At 35.5% G+C, this 15,542-nt stretch overlaps 1 pseudogene; it reads left to right on the top strand.

Moving 5' to 3' along the window:
* The first annotated feature begins 11,746 nt into the window (after window positions 1-11,746).
* Window positions 11,747-13,127, top strand: LOC129065574 (elongation factor 1-alpha 1-like; annotated as a pseudogene).
* Window positions 13,128-15,542: the final 2,415 nt, after the last annotated feature.

The raw sequence follows: 15,542 nt of genomic DNA on the forward strand, positions 1-15,542 counted from the left end.
GCCTGCAAACCAAAGAGCCACTGGTTTGATTCTAAATGAGGGCACATGCCTGGGTTGTGGGCCAGGTCCCCAGCTGGGGACATGTGAGAGGCAACCACACATGATGTTCCTTTCCCTCCCTTCCCCTCTCTCTAAAAAAAATAGAAATAAAATCTTTAAAAAATAATTAACTGACTCTGCCTTTTAATTAAAGAATTAGAGTAGTTATAAGTCCTCTCCAATATATTGGAAATAATGCAAATCATCTTTCTAACAGTTGGAAAAAAGAGTAATACATATAGAAAGGAGAAAGGTAGAACAAACACCTAGGATGTTGAAACAAAATTGAAAATATTGATGGAAACTCAGGATTTTTTAACATATCAGTTGACAAATACACAGATATAGAGTTAATATAAACAAATATAGGATTTGGAAACAGTGGATTTATAGTTGTGAGTATGCAAAACAGTTTATTCTTGTCTTATTATTAAGTACTATATCATTTATTTATCATATTATTATTATTTCATATCCTTACTTACGATTTATCTTTTAGGTAATGATGGCCGGCAATGTCATCTACTTTTGCCCACCCCTGTATGTGGATATGTGTGTATGGTTATACATTTATCTTTCAGCTTTGTCTGCTGACACCCCAGAAGCACTAACACCCCAGTAGAATGAGCAAACTTATCATGTGTATCTTGTTTCAAAATTTATCTCTCCAACGAAATAAACTAGAGCTTCTTAAATAAATGACTGATTACATATCAGGATCAAGAAAATTATAAGATAACCTGAAACAGCTTTTTATGCTAGAAAAAAGCCATGATCATAGAATGAGGGGCATCTTCATGTCATCATGTGAAAATGATACAGGAATCAGTTTAAGGTTGTTTGGCCATCACATCTGTGACATTTGGAACATTGAAATAAATAATAAAGATAACATCATATTCCATTGAATCCTAAATTTCTAAAAGATGTTAATTAGAAAACTAAGTAATGTAGATGGGGTCAATGCATTAGACCCATTGATAGTAAGATATCAATGTTAATTTTCGATTTTGATTGTTCTATTGTGGTTAAAAGGAGAATGCCTTTGTTTTAAGAAAATGCACACTGCTTTCAAATTGGTCAAGCATTATTCTCTCCAATGGTCAAGAAAAATAATATAAATTAATACATATAAAAATCCAATGATACTGCAAATATAGTATAATATAAGCACTTAAGAACCTGATGGAAGATATAAAGAAATTTTTCTACTACTCTTGCTACTTTTTAGGTGTGTTTAAAAACATTTTAAAGTAAAAGTTTTAACATAAAATAAACAATAATACAACATAGGTTTGAGCAGGTTCTAATCTACATGCGGCTAAATCTCTTCTGGTAGTCTATTTCAATATTAATTTACAAGGTGAGCTTGGAAAGTTTGTGAAAGCATTTGTCCTTGGGGCCAAGTAAAATACTTTAATCCAGCTTTAACAGAAGTGAAACAAAAGCTGTTATTTTACTTTGAGATATCTTTGTGACATTCAGTAAGCCTTATAGGAGACATTAGTACACGATTTTTGGAAAAGAACAGTGGTGTCTCTTGCATGCTCATTAAGGATATGCAGTGTAAAAAAACAGAACAGATATACAAAATGAAGGTGCCTGTGATACACTGGGGTAATGTTCAGAGGTTGAAAATGCCGTGAATGGTGTGAAGTTTAAGAGTGAAGAAGAACCTTCTTTTGAGTGTGAAGTATTAAAGACTTTTTAAAGAAACTACAATACAGACACTGATTTGTATACAATGTATTAAGTCCATCTCCTCTATAGCTCATACAATGGCAATTATTCTTAGACTATCCCAGTGTTATCGAGGAATAACTGATCAAATACACATATTGATTTCATAGGCAGATGCATGTTGGTTTTAGTTAGGACAACTTCGATGACATAGTTTAAATTTAAATATCCCAGAAATATTACAGTATTGTTTGCTATAAATATGTTTAAATTAATGTAACAGACAAAAAAGGGGATGGTTATTAATGTTAAATATTTATGATGCAGCATGAAACATGGTCTATTTGACTTAAAATATGTTATAAAGCTACATAAAAATAAATACTCATTGTTGCAAAGGATAATTGCTAAAAAATAGCAGCAAGTATATTTATAAAGTGAAATTATGAGATTCTCACTTTCTGTTTTTTTGTTTTTCTTATTTTCAACACTGCTATTTTTATTTTGTGATTGGATAATAGCTATGTGTAGATATACGAGGGGGGACCCTAAAAAACTAGAATTTATTTATAAAAGGTATCTTTACATGTTTAAACTTCAGTCACCTTCGAAGTACTCTCTGTTTTGTGACTGGTGTAGCTTAGTGGATTGGGCACTATCCTGCAAACCTAAAGGTCACTGGTTCAATTCCCAGTCAGGACACAAAGCACTCTCCATTTAATGTGATACACCTATTAAGCCACTCTTTCCAGTGTTCAAAACAGTTTTTGAACTCATCAATTTTAATGCCTTTTAGTGCTTCTGCAATTTTTTGTTTTACCTCTTCCCAATTGGCAAAATGTTTCACTTTGAGAACGTTTTTCATCCAGAGAAACAGAAAAAAGTCCCTTGGGGTGAGATCCAGTAAATAGAGAGAGCAGGGTTGGGGGTCATGCCTGTTTGGATTAAAAACTGCTAAACACTCAGCACAGTGTGGGCAGGTGTTCTTGTAAATCACCCATCATGAAATGGTCAAATGCACTGAGTCTTAAAAAAAATTTATTGAAGACTGACACAGCCTCTCACAACAATGCTGCTGGTATGCTGATACAGATGGGTTCCTAGGCTGCTCACCTAGCTGAGGAAATCTGTTACTACAAAGGGCCCGCCCTCCAGAAGATAATTCTGATTTTTTGGGTCCCCCCATATAACTATATATGTATATATTACAATGACTAATGCCCTTGGCTACCTAGGATAACTTTCTGGCTAGAATTCTTATTTCCTGATATTTTTTAGAAGATTAAGATTTTACTATATGGAATAGTATTAATTATTATAATAGAACACTGAACACTGAAATTGCATGCTAATCCATATAATTAAAGCTGAAGAATAATCAATAATTTATTCAGACAAATTCTCCATTAGGGACAAATGATACAATGAGGTATATTAATATTATTCAGAAGTCATATTAGACTTAAGTTCACAGATTTCAAGCATAGTTTTCCAAATTTTATACTGGAAATCAGTACCAAATATTAATGAAATTATTTTTACTGTTGATCAGATAGATCTCAAGGGCAGACATCATAAACTATTGCATTTATCTGTAGAAAAAAATGCTTTTACATATGGAATTATATGCTCACAAAAATTTTTTAATGAGTTGCACAAGTGGGCCCTATTCTGGCCTCCAGGTCTCATAACTTCTTTGGATCACATCATGGAAAGGGCTCATTAGGAATTTTACCTCTTCCAGGATTAGAGATAAAGTTCAGGAGGACTCTGAGTTAAAACTGAGGAATTAGGAAGCCATCACTGCCGCTGTGGCAAATGCCTCTTTATTCCCCCAGTTAGTAACTTGACCTTGACATGTGTTGCAGAAATCCCCAGTGCACCCACGACCATGTGTCACAGCAACAGCCAACAGAGAGGCAAGAGTGGCAATATTTCCATTTCCAAATCAAGTGTAAGTGCATCTGTATGAAGGGAATTAATTTGTATCTTGAAAACTAGGTACAAGGAATTATAGGATATGTATTGTAGTTTCAATTTTTCAACATGTGCTATAAGTGAAGGCACCCTAGAAAGAAGCATCATTGAATTTTATTTCAATATTACTATGTTCTTCAAAATCTTTGATGTAAACTTAAGTGGGTCTCTTTATAAACTGGTCATCACTGGTGACTTGTCTTCTCTCCCTAGTTGGTCTACTGCTGTCTTCTATATCTCTCTTATATCCCAAAGAACTTACTCAAATTTTACCCCTCATCTTGCTATGGAGTTCTTTTTGCATATCAGTATCTTGCTCTCCAAAAGGCAGTTTCTGCCATTCTGTACCCATTTCTGAGTCTTCCTAGTCTTCAGGATCTGGCTCAAATGATAATTTCAGAATACTATTCTAAAAATGTGAATAATGCCCTGACTGGTGTGGCTCAGAGACTTGGGCATCATCCTCCAATCTGAAAAGTAACAGGTTCAATTCCCCACCAAGGCATATGCCTGGGTTGCAGGTTTGGTCCCTGGTTAGGGAGTGGGAGAGGCAATCGACTGATGTTTCTCTCCATCCTTTTTGCCCTTCCTCCCTCCCTCTCTAAAAATAAATAAATAAAATAAAACAAATAAAATGTGAGTAATCCCTCTCCTCTTCATTCCCAGTTTGCTCTTAGTTTGTTTTCCAAGTCTTTAATGCCCTACTAGATTTTAAGGGCCTTAGAGGGTCAACTGTGCTTGGCATTAAAATTAGCTTTCTCCATACCAAGTGCATATTGTTTTGTGCATAGCAGGTACTCAATAATTATTGATTAATTTATAGAATAAAATGATTACAATACCATATTATAAAAAATTATAAATAAAACTATTTGAGAGGGCATTAGTAAAATACATTGTGATCAAAGTGAAGTTTCTAAGCAATTGAGGTTTTTATATAATGGTAGGATTATTTCTGTTTTAAAAATTATATTTAAAATATCACGTTGGAAATATTCTTTGATAGTGTGAATCTACTATTTGAAGAAGCAAAGTAATAATTTTAAAATTTTAGCACTATAAAAAGGCAAAGGTTATTCTTATAAAGAGGAGACATTTCAATAATGTATCCAATAAAAGGGATATGATAACCATAAATGTGCTTGATGTGTGCAGGAACAAACTTTATGAATAGATCAGTTGTGTGGACATAGCATATTTGTTTAAAAAGAGTGTAATGACCCTTGAACTGAGGGTCCATCCTTAAGCAAAGTAGAGAATAGAAAAATGTTACAAAATGCAAATCCATTCCACTAACTTAAGGGTCTTCAGAATCCCTTAAGACATCAAAAATTGAATTGGAGAACAGATTATTGATTATGTTACCAGTTAAAAAAAATGTGTCACTTGAAGGAATAAGTCCAGATGATTCTAATTAGGCCAACCTAATTTCCATGATGCATCTATTTTATTTCCAGATATTTTTATTTCCAACTATACTTCTGGTAAGGGAACTGTTAATTTCCAGGTATTATATATTTATCTAGTCATGTATTTATTCATTTATTTTACTTTTAGGTGGATAATGAGTTTTAATAATAACCTTTGCAAGCTATGTAAAAACACTATGGCATATATATTTACAAATACATATCACTAGATGCAGTTGTTGGACCAATGTTGAGATTGAATAAGAAACTGCATTTCGTTGTGCCAGCTAATGCTAAGACGACGGGCTTTATTTCAATTTAAATAAAACCTGAAGGTATTGCTGTGGAAAGCTGGCTCGAGCTGCCTGGCATTCTGCCTAGAAGAGAATCTTTGATGGTGTTCTTTTTTAGACTGTATTAGCTTCACAAGTTTTTCTTAGTTAACATTAAAAATTTAATTCTCCAAACAGTATAATTCATCAGGACTTTACAATTGTTTCATCCTCCTCCCTCTTTCCTACATTTTATAAAGCAGTTCATTCAAATCAAGATGCTTGAATTCACAAAATGAATAATCTACATTTTGCTGACAGTTTTCCTTTCTCATCTTAATAGAATATTGCCTTTCATAACTAGGAAGTGCCATCTAATTACATGCTACTACAGAAAACTGAACTCATGGTAGTAAATATTCCTAACTCCTAAAGGAGATATTTTAAAGCTGTATTTCTTAACTGTCTTTTTATGTAAGTTTTTAGAGGCTGGGGATTATTAGTCAAAGTGGATGGTGGATTAAGAAGCATATGTAGGTTCTGATCTGCTCATGATAAAACCAGTCTGCTCTGCATCTGCTTTGTAGGAAAAAAGTATGCCCTCCACAGAAGTGCTTAGAGCATGTACAGGGGTCCCTACTTACAAGCGAGGGATACATTCCAAGTTCAGGCACTCCCCGTGAATGCCTGAAAGGGCAGATACTACCAAACTCTGTAAGTACTGTTTGCTTTTTTCTATACATGTGTATCTATTATAAAGTTTAATTTAAAAATCTGGCACACAAACAACTAACAATAAAATATAACAATGTGCTATAGTAAAAGTTACAAGAATGTGGTCTTTCTCTCAAAATATCTTATTGTACAATATTAAATGGTGGATACGCTAGACAACAGAATGATTCAAGCCCTGGGCAGGACAGGATGGGATGGAAAGAGATTTCATCACACTACTCAGAACAGTGTGCAATTTAAAACTTAGGTGTTGTTTAGCTCTGGCCCTTCTCATTTAATATTTTTGTACTACTGTTGACTAAAACCACAGAAAGCAAACTGCATATAAGGAAGCATTACTGTAAAGAAAAAAATCAGAGGCTCCAATGGACAAATAGGTTTTCACTTACTTGTTTTGGGCTTTTGTCTTTTCATGTGTTGGTGCTTAGCAAAGTGCTTTTCCTGGGCACCACAGCCAGGACCTCCGTGGAGTTGTTGTGCTTCTTTATATTGGCATTCTAATATCACCCCTTCTGAAATGTCTTTGCTGAAGGTCATTAGCAGATATGAACACATTTTAAAGGAAAAGTTATGAAATTAACTTATCTGTGAACACATTTTAATAATCTTATGAGGCCTTATGAGTTTATTAAATGGATCCCTTGGTCATTCAAAACCACCCCAGGGTCTTCTGTGTGCTCAGCTCCCTTTGAACACTGTTGCCCCCTTTATCAGTGTGTTGGGCATAAGAGCCACCTGAGTTTGTCGAATATTTTAAGTTTACTATGTATCTAGGAATTTCTTCCAGTCTGGAAAGGAAAACTTAAGTTAAAAACCTGAAGTTTATTTTTTTAAATTTTCTTGATTTCTCTCCTTTCACCTAATAAGTTTTATTTCCGCTCTGAAACATTTAGGTCACTTCTTCCTTAACAGTAAATTTGCAGTATAACAGCTGCTCACTTTCTCTTTTGTATTCTTCAATTACTTTCCTCCTTCAGCTTACTTGGACTCTATAGTTTTTTCAAACTTTATGCAGCAAAGATTTAGTGAACACTTACTAAGGGCAGGCTATTATACTTTTGTATTATGATCCATGTACATTTAATTAGTATGTCTTTTTACCTTGTGAAATAGTAGCAATGAGAGAGAAGCCAGGAGTTTTAAGTGTTGTTTCACAGTTTTGTTTTGTTTGGTTTCTTGACAGTGAGATTTTTCTTAATCTGAATGGCCAAGGCTGTAAATATTCCTTCCAACCAAAATCATTCCTTACAAAAAGAAAAGTATTACAGATTTCAGATTTCAGGTTAAATATAAATTTTTCTTCCTAGAATAGAAATATAGGTAACAAATATAAGTTTTTTATACTCATTTAGCATTAATGAATATGGATTTATATTAATTCGGAATTAATAATTGAATAAAGCCAAACGTTGGCCTCTGAATTAAAATAAAGGAAAATACTGAAATTGTGTTTGAGGAATATTCTTTTCATTATCTTTTTCATAAGAGTAAAAGGATGACCTATCAACATTTTTTTATTATTGCTGACACAACAATTACCGGCGTCCCCATCTTGCCCTGTTGTTATCACATGTCCCACACTCCCCCCTCCCACAGTCAATCCCCACCCTGTTGTCCATGCCCACGGGTCCTTTACGCATGTTTTTTGACTTCCCTTTCCCTTCCTTTCTCCTGTTATCATCCTCCCCTTTCCCTTCAAGTCACTGTCAATTTGTTCTTTATTTCCAAGTCTATGGTTCTATTTGCTCATTTGTTTGTTTTGGTGATAAGGGTCCACTTACAGGTGGGACCATATGGTATTTGTCTTTCACCGCCTGGCTTATTTCTCTTAGCATAATGCTCTCCAGTTCCATCCATGTTGTTGAGAAGGGTAGAAGTTCCTTCTTTTTGTCTAGTGGTAGTATTCCATTGTGTAAATGTACCACAGTTTTTTGATCCACTCATTTTCTGATGGCCACTTAGGCTGGTTCTGGCACTTGGCTATTATTAATAACGTTGCTATGAACATAGGGGTGCATCGGTTCTTTTGAATGGTGTTCTAGGATTCTTAGGGTATAATCCCAGCAGTGGAACTGGTGAATCAAAAGGCAGTTCTATCTTTAGTTTTTTTTTTTCTGAGGAAATTCTATACTGTTTTCCACAGTGGCTGCACCAGCCTGCACTAGGGTTCCTTTCTCTCCACAACCTTGCTTGAACTTACTGTTTGTTGATTTGTTTATGACAGTCATTTGTTTATCTCATTGTGGTTTTAATTTGCATCTCTCTGATGACTGGCGATGTTGAGCCTTGTTTCATGTGTCTGTGGGCCCTCTGTAGGTCCTCCTTGAAGAAGTGTCTATTTAGGTCCTTTGCCCATATTTTAACTGGATTGTTTGTCTTCCTATTGTGGAGTCGTGTGAGTTCTTTATACATTTTGGAGATAAAGCCCTTGTCCAAGGTATCATTGGCAAATATGTTTTCTCATACGTTAGGTTCCCTTTTAATTTTGTTGATGTTTTTCTCAGTTGTGCAGAAGCATTTTAATTTGATATAGTCCGATTTGTTTATTATTTCCTTTATATTCCTTGCCCTAGGAGATGTATCAGTGAAAATATTGCCATGTAGGTATCTAAAATTTTCCTCCCTATGTTTTTCTCTAGGACTTTTATGGTTTCATGACTTATATGTAAATCTTTTATCCATCCCGAGTTTATTTTATTGTATGGTGTAAGTTGGTGGTCTGGTTTCTTTTTCTTTCTTTTTTTTTTTTTTTTTTTTTTGCATGTACCTGTATAGATCTCCAATATCTTTTATTGAAGAGGTTATTTTTACTCCATTTTGTACTCCTGACTCCTTTGCCAAGTATTCACTGACCGTAGAGACATAGGTTTATTTTGGAACTCTCTATTCTGTTCCCTTGTTCTATGTTGCTGTTCTTATGCCAGTACCAGACTGTATAGTACAGTGGCCTTGTAATATAGTTTGATATAAGTATAACAAACTTCTACTTTGTTCTTTCTTTTCAAAATTTCTGTGGCTACTTGAGGTCATTTATGGTTCCATATAAATTTTTGAGATATTTATTCTGTATCTGTGAAATGTCATTGGTATTTTAATAGGGATTACATTGAATCTATAGATTGCTTTGCATAGATTGCTTTAGATTTGCATGGACATTCTAATGATTCTTCCAATGCATGGACATATATTTATGTTTCCATTTATTTTTGTCTTCCTTAATGTCTTTCTTCAGTGTTGTGTAGTTTTCTGAATACAGGTCTTTTACCTCCTTGGTTAAGTTTATTCCTAGGTACTTTATTTTTCTTGTTGCTATAGCAAATGGGATATTTTTCCTAGTTTCTATTTCTGGTATTTCATTGTTAGTGTACAGAAATGCCTTCAATTTCTGAATATTGAGTTTGTATCCTATTGTTTTGCCAAATTCACTTATTAGATAAAGGTTTTTCTTGATGGACTCTATAAGGTTTTCTATGTATACTATCATGTTATCTGCAAACAATGACAGTTTCACTTCCTCCTTTCAAATTTGGATGCTTTTTATTTCTTTTTCTTGTCTGATCACTGTGGCTAGAACTTCCAATACTCTTGAATAGAAGTGGTAAAAGCAGACACTCATATCTTGTTCTTGATCTGAGGGGGGAAAGCTTTTAGTTTTTGCCTATTGAGTGTTAAGTTGGCTGTAGGTTTCTCATATGTAATGCCTTTATTATGTTGTGGTATGCTCCTTCTGCTCCCACTTTGCTGAGTTTTTATTATAAATGGGCACTGTACTTTATCAAATGTTTCTTCAGCATCATTGATATGATTGTGTAGATTTGTCTTTCACTTTGTTTATGTGATGTATTACATATATTGATTTGTGAATATGTACCATTCTTGCATTCCTGGGTTGAATCCCACTTGATCATGGTATATGATCTATTTAATGTATTGCTGGATGCAGTTTGCCAATATTTTGTTGAGGATTTTAGCATCTATGTTCATCAGCATAATTGGCCTCTGATTTTCTTTCTTTGTTGTGTTTTTTATCTGTGTTGGGGATTAGGATAATGCTGATCTGATAAAAGGAGTTTGGGTGTCTTCCATCTTCTTGGATTTTTTGGAATATTTTGAGAAGGATCATGGTTAGCTCTTCTTTTTAAATGCTTTATAAAATTCTCCTGTGAAGCCATCCATTCCAGGGCTTTTGTGTGCCAGGAAGTTTTTGTTTTTGTTTTTGCTTTTTTTAATTACTGCTTCAATTTCACTAGCTGTTATCAGTGTATTCAGGCTTTCTGCTTCTTCTTGACTCAGATTTGGAGGATTATATGTTTCTAGAAATGTATCCTTTTTGGCCAGGTTGTCAAATTTCTTGGCATACAGTTGTTCATAGTAATTTCTTACAATCCTTTGTATTTCTGTGGTATCCTCTTTCGTTTCTGATTTTATTTATTTAAGTCCTCTCTCTCTTTTTCTCTTGATGAGTCTGTTTAAAGGTTTGTTGATTTTGATTATCTTTTCAAAGAATCAGCTCTTGGATTTATTGATCCTTTGAATTGTTCTTTTATTCTCTATGTGATTTAATTCTGCTCTGATCTTGATTATTTCCTTCCTTTTACTCACTCTGGACTTTGTTTGTTGTTGTTTCTCTAATTCTTGTTGATATAGGATTAGGTTGTTTATTTGAAATTTTCAATCTGCTTTAGGTAGGCCTGTATTGTATAACTATGAACTTGCTTCTCAGGACGGCCCTCACTGTGTCCCATAGGTTCTGGTCTGCTGTGTGTTCAATTTCATTTGTTTCCAGAAACATTTTGATTTCTTCTTTGATCTCATTATTAACCCATTCATTGTCTAATAACATTATTTTCTCCATGAATTTGACTTTTTGAGTTTTTCCCTTGAGGTTGGTTACTAGTTTCAAGCCATTGTGATCTGAGAAAATGTTTGATATGATTTTAATTTTCTTGAGTCTGCTGAGACTTTTTTTTGTGTGCCCTATCATGTGGTCAATTTTCCACGTGCATTTGAAAAGAATGCATATTTTGCTTCTTTGGTGCGAGAAGTTCTGTGTATATCACTTAAGTCCATTTGATCTAGAATGTCATTCAGTGCCACAATACCCTCAGTGATTCTTCGTTTGAAAGATCTTTCTATTGTTGATATTGAGGTGTTAAAATCCTCTACTATAAATTTATTGCTATTGTACCTTTCTTGAAGTCCTCCAACATTTTCCTTATATACTTGAGTATTCCTATGTTGGGCGAATATATGTTTACAATGTTTATATCTTCTTGACAAATTCTACCTTTATGTATTATGACATATGCTTCTCTGTCTCTTTTTATGACCTTTGTTTTTAAATCTATTTTGTGTGATGTAAGCATTGCTACCTTGGCTTTTCTTTTCAAGTCCATTTGCTTGGAATATTTTTTCCCAACCTTTCAGTTTCAGTCTGTGTAGGTCCTTTGTCCTGAGGTGGGTCTCTTGTGACATAATAGATGCAGGTCATGTTTTCTTATCCATTCAGCTACCTTATGTCTTTTGATTGGAGTATTTAATCTATTTACATTTAAAGTTATTATTGCCTTTTTCACAATGGGTTTGCCACCAGAACACAGGTGTCATGAAAACCACAACTAAATTAAAGCCAAAATGAAAAAGGAGAAGACTCACATCAACATTGTGGTCATTGGATATGTAGATGCTGGCAAGTTTACCATTAATGGCCACCTGATCTACAAATGTGGTGGCATTGACAAAAGGATCATCAAAAAATTTGAGGAGGCTGCTGAAATGGGGAAGGGCTTCTGCAAGTATGCCTGGGTCTTAGATAAACTGAAAGCTGAACATGAGTGTGGTATCACCATCAGTATATCGCTGTAGAAATTCGAAACCAGCAAGTATTATGTGACCATCATTGATGTCCCAGGACACAGAGACTTTATCAAAAACTCGATTACAGGCACATCTCAGGCTGACTGTGCTGTCCTGGCTGCTGCTGTTGGTGATGGTGAATTTAAAGCCAGGATCTCCAAGAATGAGCAGATCCATGAGCATGCCCTTCTGGCTTACACGCTAAGTGTGAAATGGCTGATTGTCGGTGTTCACAAAATGGATCCCACTGAGCCTCTCTATAGCCAGAAGAGATACAAGGAAATTGTTAAAATCAGCACCTACATTAAGAAAATTGGCTACAACCCTGACACTATAGTATGTGTGCCAATTTATGGTTGGAATGGTGACAACATGCTGGAGCCAAGTGCTAACATGTCTTGGTTCAAGGGATGGAAAGTCATCCATAAACATGGCAGTGCCAGTGGAACCACGCTGTTTAAAGCTCTGGATCACATCCTGCCAGTAAGTCATCCAACTGACAAGCCCCTGTGACTATCCCTTCAGGATATCTACAAATTGGTGGTATTGGTACTCTCCCTATGGGTCAAATGGGGACTAGTATTCTCAAACCTGGCATGGTGGTCACCTTTGTTCCAGTCAGTGTTAAAATTGAAGTCCATTGAAATGCACTATGAAGCTTTGAGTGAAGCTCTTCCTCCCCAGGAAGCCCAATGTGGGCTTCAATGTCAAGAACATATTTGTCAAAGATGTTTGTCATAGCAATGTGGCTGGTGACAACAAAAGTGACCCACCAATGGAAGCAGCTGGCTTCACAGCTCAGGTGATTATCCTCAACCTTCCAGGCCAAATCAGTGCTGGAGATGCACCTGTTCTGGATTGTCACACAGCTCATATTGCTTGCAAATTTTCTGAACTGAAGGAGATTGATTGTCATTCTGGGAAAAAGCTGGAAGATGGCCCAAAGTTTTCAAAATCTGGTGATGCTGCCATCATGGATATGGTTCCTAGCAAGCCCATGTGTGTTGAGAGCTTCTCTGACTATCCTCCTCTATGCCACTTTGCTGTTCATGACATGAAACAAACAGTTGCTGCTGGTGTCATCAAAGCAGTGGACAAGAAGGCAGCTGGAGCTGGAAAAATTACCAAGCCAGCCCAGAAAGCTCAGAAGGCTAAATGAATGTTATCCCCAACACCTGCCACTCCAGTCTTAATCAGTGATGGAAGAACGGTCTCAGAACAGTTTGTCTCAATTGGCCAGTTAAGTTTAATAGCAAAGGACTAGTTAATGATTGAAATGCATCATAAAACCTTTGGAAGGAAAGGAGAATGTTTTCTGAACCATTTGTGTGTAGGGGGGGCAGTCTTTAAGTTATTAGTTTTTAAAATCAGTACTTTTTAATAGAAACAACTTGACCCAAACCTGTCACAGAAACTTGAGGCTCATTAAAACAAAGTTTAATGAGAAAAAAATAAGGTTATTATTGATAGGTATTTATTCATTGCCATTTTTTCCCTTTGTATGTGTGTTCCTCTCTCATTCTTTTCCTTCATCTTCTTAAAGTAGTACCTTTAGCAGCCTTGCAAAGCTGGTTTGGTAGGGGTATATCCTTTGCACTTCTTTTTTCTGGGAAACTCTTCTTTTTGCCTTCCATTTTAAATGAGAGCCTTGCTTGGTAGCGTAGTCTTGGTTGTAGGCCTTTGCTTTTCATTACTTGGAATGTTTCTTGCCATTCCCTTCTGTCTTGCACTGTTGCTGTTGAGACGCCAGCTTCTAGTCTTATCAGAACTCCTTTTTATGTTAGTTTCTGCTTATCCTTTACTGCCTTTAAGATTCTCTCTGTCCTTGAGTTTTGCCATTTTAATTATGATGTGTCTTGGTGTGGGCCTCTTTGGGTTCATCTTGATTGGGACACTCTCTTCTTGCTGGACTTGTGTGATTTTTTTTCTCTCATCAAGTTAGGGGAGTTTTCTGTCATTACTTTTTCAAACAGGTTTTTTATCCCTTGCTCTTTTTCTTCTCCTTCCAGTAACCCTATTATATGGATATTATTACATTTCATGTTGTCCTGCAGCTCCCTTGACCCCTTTTCATTCGTTTTGTCTTTTCTCATTTTGTTGCTCTGTCTGGGAATTTTTTTCTACTTTGTCCTCCAGCTTGTTGGTTTGATCCTCTGTTCATCTAACTTGCTTTTAATCCTTTCTACTGTGTTCTTCATCTCAGATATTCTATTTTTAATTTCCCTTGGCACTTATTGGTTGTTTTGATGTTCTTTTTCATGCTGGTGTAGTTCACAGTAAGTTCCTTGAAGCTTCCTTGGAGTTCTTTGAAGTCCTCACTAAGCTTCTTGAGCATCCTCATAACCGTTATTTTGAACTCAATGCTTGATAGTTTAGTTGCCTCAGTTTCATTTAGCAGTCTTCCTTGGAATTCTTCCCTCCCTTTTGATTAGGGGTTCTTTGTTGCCCCAATTTAGTGACACTTCTTGTTTGTTTCTGCATGTTAGATTGATGTGCTTTGAGTCCCTGTCTTTGCGGTGTGATCCTCTGCGGTGGGAGACCTGAGGGACTCAATGGTGCAGTTTCCTTGATCACCTAAGCTTTATACTCTTACGATGTCATTTATGCTGTTTATGTGGGATCTCTGGTTGTAGTTGGGTTTTTGTTGTTGTTGAATCATTCTTTGGTGTGTTCTTCCTTCCAACTGACTGACTCTGTCCACAATGTATTATATACTGTTGTACAGCTATTGCCAGAACAAAACCAAATAGCCCAGGAAACAGACCCACAATCACAAAAATAAACCCCACCCTCAATTACACTATCAATAGCAAATGAACCAATATTAATAAAGTGTAAAGAGATTAAGACTATTATAAGAAAGGAAAAATGAATATGAGATGACTAACTGAAAGTAAAGAAATTTTGCAAGGGTGGAGGGAGGGGCAATAATAAAGGTAGGAAATAAAGACAAGCAAAGAGGTAAAGGAAGTAAAATTTACTTCATAACTAACAAAGAGAAGGGGGAAGGTGGAATGGATTAAGAGAAGGAAAGCATATATTCTTGGTTAAAACCAAAATTTAAAGAAAAAAATATATAGAGAAAGAGGAAACCAGACAACCACCACCACAACAACAACAACAACAAAAAAAAACGTGTGTTTTGTGTGTGTGTGTGTATACACACACACACACACACATATAATATGGACCTAATTGTTGGAAAAGTTCCCCCACAGCAATATCAACAACCAATGAGCTAATATTTATATAGGTGGGATGGGAATAAGAGGGAAAGAATAAAGAAAGAAGAGAATAAGAGATGTCTAGAAGAAAAAAGTTATTTTGAGAGGATAGAGGGAGAAGGAATATTAAGAGTACAGAATGACAACCTGGCTAAGACAAGGAAAGATTAACTTTTAAAACAAAAAAGAGGAAAGAACAGGAGGGAAGCAAAATGGATTAGGAGAGGGGAATGGTGAAATTTGAGATTTGAAATACAAAGAGAGTGTCTATCTAAAATAAAATTGAAAAACTGTTACAGCAACCTCCTTATCTATAACCTACGAGCAGTGACTGATAAAGGTGGAGAGAG

This window comes from Pteronotus mesoamericanus, unplaced genomic scaffold (assembly GCF_021234165.1).
Source record: "Pteronotus mesoamericanus isolate MK-2021 breed Mesoamerican mustached bat unplaced genomic scaffold, CSHL_Meso_final contig_181, whole genome shotgun sequence".
Lineage (NCBI taxonomy): Eukaryota > Metazoa > Chordata > Mammalia > Chiroptera > Mormoopidae > Pteronotus > Pteronotus mesoamericanus.